Genomic DNA, 8,373 nt, shown 5'->3' with positions numbered 1-8,373 from the left:
CACACTTTACTGCCCTTTGCTCCAACTCTTTTTCCTCCGTCTTAACGCATTCCCACAACTTACTGTTCTTTATCTCCGTAGCATATGCTCTCAGGCTAACTTCGTCCTAGGAAGCCCCCATGCCATGTAAAAATAGCGATGGCAAATGACATGTGTATGCCTTTTCCTCTGTTGGTCTGTCCTTTGTCAGTTCCATTCTCAGACCCCAGTCCCAGAACCTAATGGGGTGGAAGAGGCCGGTGCCCAGCGGGAAACACATGTCAGAGAAGGAGATGAGGGAGGAGGAAGTGCAGGCCTGAGGACTTACAGATGCCCCTGTGCACCGAGCCTGAAGCTGTGCCTGGGCTTCCCACTTCCTTGAGTTGATAACTCTCCTTTTCCTCTTCTTAGGCCAGTTTGCAACCAATGGAGTACTGAGTGCTGCTCCCCCATTTTACAAAGAGAGTGCAGAGTCTGAGAAGTTAAGTCACTCTTCCTATGGCTACAGTGCAACTGGCAAAACCAGAATTCAACCCCAAGTCTGTGCAACCCTAAAGCCAGAGAGATGCCCATGACAAGACCGCGTGCCCTCCCCAATGCTGTCTTCAGGGCCAGGAACTTCACAGACAGCAGCTATGATAGCAGTTCCTGTGGGGAGAAGGAAAGAATGAGAAGACACGGGGCCCCCACACAGTGGCAGGTGGGGAAACTGTCCACAGCTTTTCCTTTGACAACTAGCTAATCCCTTCTCGAAGGAGAAAGCAGCGTGTCTAACCCAAATCCAAAGGTTTCTGATTTGGAGATGGTATTCTTCAGTATTACATGTGCTGAGACTTGGGTTTCCAGACTAGTCACTAATAATGTACCCGCACAACCAAGACGAGCCTTCCAAACGAATGTAACATTCTGCACTTAGATTCCGCTGGCCTAATTGCTGCCTTTCTGCGATTAGTCCCCGTGGGCTGGTACAGACAGCTTGGTTACGACTTTAAAATCCTCCAAAATTGCTAGATCTTACCCGAAATCTGATTTCACTCTTTTTTTTTTTTTTTAGTGCATTCCAAACATGAGCCGTGATTTTTAAAAATGCACATAAATATTTGCAATCAGCATCGCTTGGGCTCTAAAGATAAACAGTCATAAAACAATATTGTGACCGCATTTTCCCCTCCTGCTAAACAACTTCCTCTGCAGGGGAAAGGTTAGACTAATCAGAGGTAAATTAACCGCAGCTGCAGCCCGCCCCCTCTAACAGAGAAGCCGCGCAGGAGTGTGCCCGGTCCTCGCTGCGAGGCCGCGGGGACTCTTCGGGGACCAGCGCCCTTCCCAGAGCACCGTGGGAAGGCGGCTCTCGGCTCTCCTGCAGCCGGAGTTGGGGCAGGAATGGGGCACACAGCCTGCATCTCTCTCCCATTGACGGTCTTGTGATGGGTTCATTCAAGTGTACGCGTGTTTAAAAACGTTATTTTTAAAAACAGCTAATTGTTTTAATTTACGCAGACACTGGCTGCCAGCAGTCTTCCACCCTGCTGCCAGAGGAAACGTAGCTTCCAGCTTTAACGCCGTTGTCCAGCTCACTGCCAGGGCGTGGTGTGGGGACTGTGCGAAGCCATGGGGCGGCGGCAGGCATTTTGCCTCCCCACCTCCCCCGACTCGAGGGGTCTCAGGCTCCTGCTGCCCAGAGGACTTTCCAACCCACTTTGTCCCCGACATCCCTCAGCAACACCAGCTGCATCCCAGTGGCCTAGCCAGTGGCTGAATGCTCTCAGGGTGAAGATTAGGGTGATGCGTTCATTCATTCGTTCACTCATTCAGACACTTACCCAGTCCTGCTGGTCACGAGCAACCCTCTGCGGGCTGGAGACCCATAGCAGCGGAGACCGCCCTCCTGAGCTACCTTCATCGGGGACAAGCCAGGAGCGACCCACACACGGTGGGGTGCTGGCAGGAAGAGGATGAAGGGGGAAGGAGTTTGGAGAGGAGGGAGGGCGATGCCACTTCATTCTGTATTTGTTTGATGTGTAACATTGGGGAATGATAGCCCCTTTTCTTGCGACTTCCTTTGTTCAATAGGCCCCATTTTTGGGGCTAAGGTTGCAATTAGCCCAGAGTTTCAGAGTTCACGGTCAGGAACCAGGCAGTGGGTTCAAATCCAACTTGCCATGCATGAACTCGGAGATCCTGGGTGACCTGCTTACCACCAAAGTACCTCCATCTCCTCCGCCGCTCCACGAGTCCCAGGAACAGCATGTGCACTGAGAGCCAGGCTGAGGGTTTGCCACACACACGGTTACATCACTCCCTGGAGCGCCGACGATCCCAGTCAGTGGTGGGCAGCCTCCGATGGATCACCTCACCTTGCCCCTGGGCCATGGCCAGATGGCCATGTAGGGTATGTCCAGGTTCCCTGACACTGCTGTGTGAGCTCCTGGGCAGCGCGTGTGTGTTCACTGACCCCTGTATTTCTTGGGCCACTCACTCCCCAAGAGTGAGGGTAAGCAGGGGTTTTAGGGGGACCCAGGTCACTGCTCCCCAGCAGGCCATCTGCTCCCAATGTTACCAGTCTCTGAAACCCTTGCCACTATGATGCGTGAACACTGGGATCCAGGGGTGTTTGATGAGCTTTTGGTGGGGCTGGACCTCTTTATACAGAGGGAACCCAGAGGCTGGGTTCCAACCCAGCTCCAGGCCTCACAGGCCTGGAGAACCTAGGCGAGCCTCAGTTTCCTGCTCTGTGAAATGGCAGCAGCAATCACTGGACCGCAGCACAGGGGCTTGGTGCAGAATCAGTAAGAGAAGCCATCAAAGGGGTGCATGGTACATGGTGCATAGCCAGCCCACCGAAACGTTTGCTCCCGAATGTGCATTCACTGCTCACACACTTTTAAAAAAGACTCTCACTCAGCCGGTGTGGCTCTGTGGCTGAGCGTCAACCAATGACCAGGAGTTTATGGTTTGATTCCTGGTCAGAGCACAGACCCAAGTTGTAGCTCAATCCCCAGTCTCTGTTACCCTCTGAGTTCACACAGCCATTAGCTCCTCCCCCTACCACCCTTCTCCTTTTTAAACTAAGCACCTGTTTTCAAGATGAAAAATGCTCAATGCACCCAGCCAGTACATTAAGCCAACTTGTCATGTAAAAAAATACCAGCCAATTGCTAACATTCTTAAGCTTGGTGCCAGGTATTGGGTTAAGCACATTCCATGAATTCACAGCATTTCGATAAGGTGGACATAATGCCTATCTCCCTATAAAGAGACTAAAGCACAGAGAGGCTCAGCTACAGCCCGAGGTCACACAGCTAGGAGGGGCAGAATAAGAACTTGGGTGCAGGAAGTCTGGCCCTACCTCCATCACTCTTCTGTTCCCACAAAGCCACCCAGTGGCCCTCAGCTGTGGTGTTGGGGTTCTTATTATGAGCTGGGCCCATACCACCTAAAGATATGCTTCCTTCAGCAACTAAGTTCCCTCAAAGGACCCCCCTCAGGGTGATGCTGCTGAAATGCCAAGGTTCCCTGTTGGGCGGCATTAGTCAGATCCCTAAGGAAAAGCAGCAGCTCCCGTGCACCCTTTCTGGTTGGAGATTTTGCTTTGTTTTGTCTTGTTTTTAAACTGCAGCTCTGAGCATGTTTGACCCAATGGTGAAGCTCTGATGTTTCTTTGCAGGAAAAGAGGCGCTATTGTTAAGGCAAATATTGATTTATCATTTGTAACTCCTGATGCTGGAAAACAGAAGAGGGTCTTTTATACATATACTAAAGGCCCATTGCAGGAAGATTCCTGCAATAGAGCTTCCTGCTGCAGTCTCTGCTGCCCTGCTTGCTTCCTTCCCTTCTCCCCAGCCGCTTGCTTGCTTCTCCGCACCTTTTGTAGCTCTTGGCTTCTTTCTACGCAGTCTTCAGTCTTCACTCTGCGCCTGGATATGCTATTGTAATTAACCGCCATCTTGGTTGGGTTAATTTGTATACTCATCCTGATTGGCTGGTGGGTGTGGATTGTGGGTATAGGAAACGTAAGGTCAATTTGCATATTTCTCTTTTATTATATAGGATATACATAGATATAGATTTATATATATGTGTGTATAGATAGATAATAAAAGACAGCAGGGGGGCTTGGGGGCTTCCTTAGCAAGGTGGTGGCAGGAACACTCCCAGACCCTGCAGACAGAGCCCAGACGACAGGGTATAGGGGCTTCCTTAGTGTGACAGTGTCAGCAAAACCCTCAGGCCTGGCAAACAGAGCACACTGCTGGGCATTGAGGCTTCCTTCACATGGAGCATGGTGTCTGCAAGTAGAGAGTGGACAGCAGGGCATGGGGGCTTCATCTCCATGGCTGCAGTGAAACCCCCAGGCCCCACAGAGAGCAGAGAACCACAGGGAGTCCTAAGCCATCTGTAGGACATCCCCTGAGAGTTCCTGTATTGTAGAGGGAGCAGGTTGGCCTGAGTGACCCCCATGCACGAATTTCATGCACGGGGCCTCTAGTATATATATATGAACTTTTTTAAATTAAAAAATATATAAAAGTATTATTATTATTGATTTCAGAGAAGGAAGAGGGAGAGAGGAACAGAAACATCAGTGATAAGACTCATTGATCAGCTGCCTCCTCACGCTTCACCTCACACTGGGGATTGAGCTACAAATTGGGTCTGTGCCCTGACCAGGAATTGAACCATAAACTCCTGGTCATTGGTTGACACAACCACAGAGCCACACTGGCCGAGTGAAGGTCTTTTTTTAAAGTGTTTGAGCGGTGGATGCACATTCGGGAGCAAATGTTTTGGTGGGCTGGCTATGCACCATGCACCATGCACCATGCACCCCTTTGATGGCCTCTCTTACTGATTCTGCATGAAGCCCCTGTGCTACGGTCCAGTGATTGCTGCTGCCATTTTACAGAGCAGGAAACTGAGGCTCGCCCAGGTTCTCCGGGCCTATGAGGGCCGGAGCTGGGTTGGAACCCAGCCTCTGGGTTCCCACAGCCAAAGGGCCATCCTAGCCTCTGCCTCGGAGGAAAGCACTAGAAAACACTGCTGGGAAGACTGCAAGGTGTTTCAATTTTGTTCACTGCAGTGACCAAGTTTCTGTTTGAAAGAGCTCATATACCAAAAGAAACAAAAACAAAACAAAATAAAACCACAGCAGGCTGGTCCATCTGGGGAGAGAACCAGGTCACACGTCCTCACTCCATCTTCCGGACCTCAGGGACTGTGGGTGTTCTGTGAACAGAAACTTTGAACTGACACCTTTAAAGGGGAACCCCAGTGCTGAACGATGAAACTAAGGGGGCTGCATCTCACACACGAGGAAACTGAAGCTTGACCTGGGAAGAAATTTCCCCAATGTCACTCTGACCTCTAGCTGAAGTTATAGTGTGGTAGGCCAATTAATGGCTCCCCAAAAATGTCCAAGTCTTAATCGCTGGAACTTGTGGCAATAGGGACACTGCAGGTGTGATTAGGACTCTGAAATGGAAGATTATCCTGGATTATCTGGGAACCTCAGGTCATCATAAGGGTCCTTATAAAAGGGTGGCGGGGGGGGGGGTGTCAAAGTCAGAAAGAGATTGGAAGATGCTACCATCATGATTTCGAGGATGGAGGAAGGGGCCACAAGCCAAGGAATGCTGGCATCCTGTGGACATGGAAAAGGCAAGATGAGATTCTCCCCTGGAGCCTCCAAGAGTGCCGACACCTTGATTGGAGCTGGGCAGATCAGTGTAGAACTGGGTAGGACTTCTCTGTAACTGGAAGATAATGAACTTGTGTTCTTGGAAGCCACTAGTTTATGGTAATTTGTTACAACAGCAATAAGAAACTAATACAGCAGCCCTTCTGCATCCCCCTTCACGCCTCCCCCCACCGGCAAACACACATACTGTTTCTGGGTTATTATGACAAGGAATTGCTCACTATTTGCTAACTCAGTGTTTTCAGCATCTTTATATTAATAGAACATTACTAGGAGAGTAGTGGGGACTGACTGTTGTACTGAAGCCCAGCCACACCCACGGTCCACGTGCTGTCTGAGCTGATCTCCTGCTGCTACGGGCGAGGCTGAGGAGTTGCCACAGAGACCGTATGGCCCCCAAAGCGGAGGACGTTCTCCGCCGGCCCTTTACAGAAGGAGCGCTCTGAGCCCTGCATTATTGCACAAGGAAATCAACCTGAGGGTGAAAGCTGATGGCCAAACATTTCCATTCAATGAAAGGGCGACCTAAAACACCATTTTTATTCTGCCCCAAGCGAGTTCTCTTATTGCCAGAAAACTGAGAGGGAAAACTATTCAGGGGCCAAAGGGCTGCTGTTGGGTTTTGTCACTTCTTTAAGCCAAACCTGGGTAACAGAACTAATGACTTTTGCTTAATTTGACTGGTCAGCTCAGCTCCAGTTTTCCAATGAAATCACTTCTTGTTCAGATGTGCACTCTTGTCTGTGAGGGAGGAGTCTTTGAAGATAAGTCACTGTGGGTTTAAATCCCAGCTCTATCACTTTTAAGCTGTGCAACCTTGACACAATTACTCCTCCTCTCTGAGCCTCAGTTTCCTTACATGAGCAATGGGGATGTTAATTATGTTTTTTTACTAGAGGCCCGGTGCATGAAATTTGTGCACTGGGGGAGGGTGTCCCTCAGCTCAGCCTGCACCCTCTCCAATCTGGTATCCCTCAGGGGATGTCCGACTGCTGGTTTAGGCCCAGGGGCCGCAGCACACCCATAGGAAATGGGCCTAAAACAGCAGTCAGACATCCCTCTCATAATCCAGGACTGCTGGCTTCCAACTGCTTGCCTGCCTACCAGCCTGATCAATGCCTAACTGCTCCCCTGTCAGCCTGATCACCCCCAACTTCCCTCCCCTGCTGGCCCGGTAACCCCCAACTGCCCTCCCCTGCCAACCCAGTCACCCCTAACTAACCTCTCCTGCAGGCCTTGGTCTCCCCACCAAATTGCCCTTCCCTGAAGGCCTGATTGCCCCCAACTGCCCTCCTCTGTAGGCCCAGTCACCCCCAACCTCTCTCCTTTGCTGGCCTGGTCACTCCTAACTGCCCTCCCCTGCTGGCCTGATCACCCACAACTACCCTCACCTGCCAACCATCTTGTGGTGGCCATCTTTGACCACATGAGGGCAGCCATCTTATGCGAGGGTGTGAGGGTCAATTTGCATATTACCTCTTTATTATAAAGGATTATTTGCTGAATACTAAGTGATGACCCTAAGTTGCTTATTAGGATCATTATTATAAAGCCCCCGATCAGATGACTGTCATCTACAAAGGGCTTAAAATGGAAACTCTACCCTTTTTAAAAATATATATTTTATTGGGTTGCCATGTTGTCGGTCACCACCTGCTTGGACCCATTCATACCCATACTATTGACCTCCTCCAGCGTGGTTGCAGGCATGCTGTGGCCCCTGGTGCCACGGTGCTGGATGCTGGACGGGAAGCGGCCCTTCCTCTGCCTGGAGTCACTGAATGGCCAGGCCAGGCAAGTGGGCCTCTGGTCGCCATCGTGGCCTCAATGTCCCTGCCTCCATCTGTTATTCCCACACAGACGTCAAAGTGCCCGACTTCTCCGATGACTGCCGCGCCGATGACTGTCCTAAATGGAGTGCTCTCCTGCTTGCAGGAAGCTTCTCTGCCTACACCGCCAAGAATGTCATCTCCCAGGTTGTCTCCAGCAGGAGCGCCTCTGCTGGCCATGTCCAACATCGAAATCAAGCTGTTCGACATCCCAGAAGGCAAGAGCATGGCCTTCACGTGGAGGGGCAAGCCGCTTTGTGCATCACTGAGCCCAGAAGGAGGTGGGACCAGAGGCCTCCGTGAACATGTCCCACCTGAGGGACTCCCAGCACGACCTGGAACGAGTGAGTGAAGAAGCTTGAGTGGGCCATCCTGATCGGGGCCTGCACGCATCTTGGCTGAGGGCCCAGGGCCAATGCAGGAGATTTTGGTGGCTATCACTGCCTTCGCCGCAGGTCCCAATGACGCCTCTGGCAGGATCCGGAAGGGGCCTGTGCCCCTCAACCTTGAGGTTCCCCACTGCGAGTTCACCAGCAACCAAGTAGTGGTGGTGGGCGTGGCCCCTGCTCCAGGCACAGGCTCTTTCATCCCCCAGTCTCCTCAGAAAAGAACCTGAGAGCAGGTCTTCCGTGCTTCACAGAGTTGGTATGCACTACTAAGATTTGCTGTAATGTATTTGTAATGTTAATGTGAAGTGATTTTTACAGAGAGGAAGGGAGAGGGTAGTTACAAACATTTATCAACTGCTTCTTGCACGCCCCCTATTGGGGATCCAGCCCGCAACCAAGGTACATGCCCTTGACCGGAATCAAACCAGGGACTCTTCCTCAGTCAGAGGGCCAACGTTCTATCCACTGAGCCAAACCG

At 51.1% G+C, this 8,373-nt stretch overlaps 1 pseudogene; it reads left to right on the top strand.

Annotated features, from left to right (window-relative positions):
* Window positions 1-7,373: 7,373 nt before the first annotated feature.
* On the top strand, window positions 7,374-8,126 carry LOC118708458 (annotated as a pseudogene).
* The last annotated feature ends 247 nt before the right edge of the window (window positions 8,127-8,373 follow it).

Source organism: Pipistrellus kuhlii, unplaced genomic scaffold (assembly GCF_014108245.1).
Source record: "Pipistrellus kuhlii isolate mPipKuh1 unplaced genomic scaffold, mPipKuh1.p scaffold_m20_p_6, whole genome shotgun sequence".
Taxonomy (NCBI): Eukaryota; Metazoa; Chordata; class Mammalia; order Chiroptera; family Vespertilionidae; genus Pipistrellus; species Pipistrellus kuhlii.
Note: the sequence above shows the minus strand (reverse complement) of the source record. Positions and strands in the feature narration are given on the sequence as shown.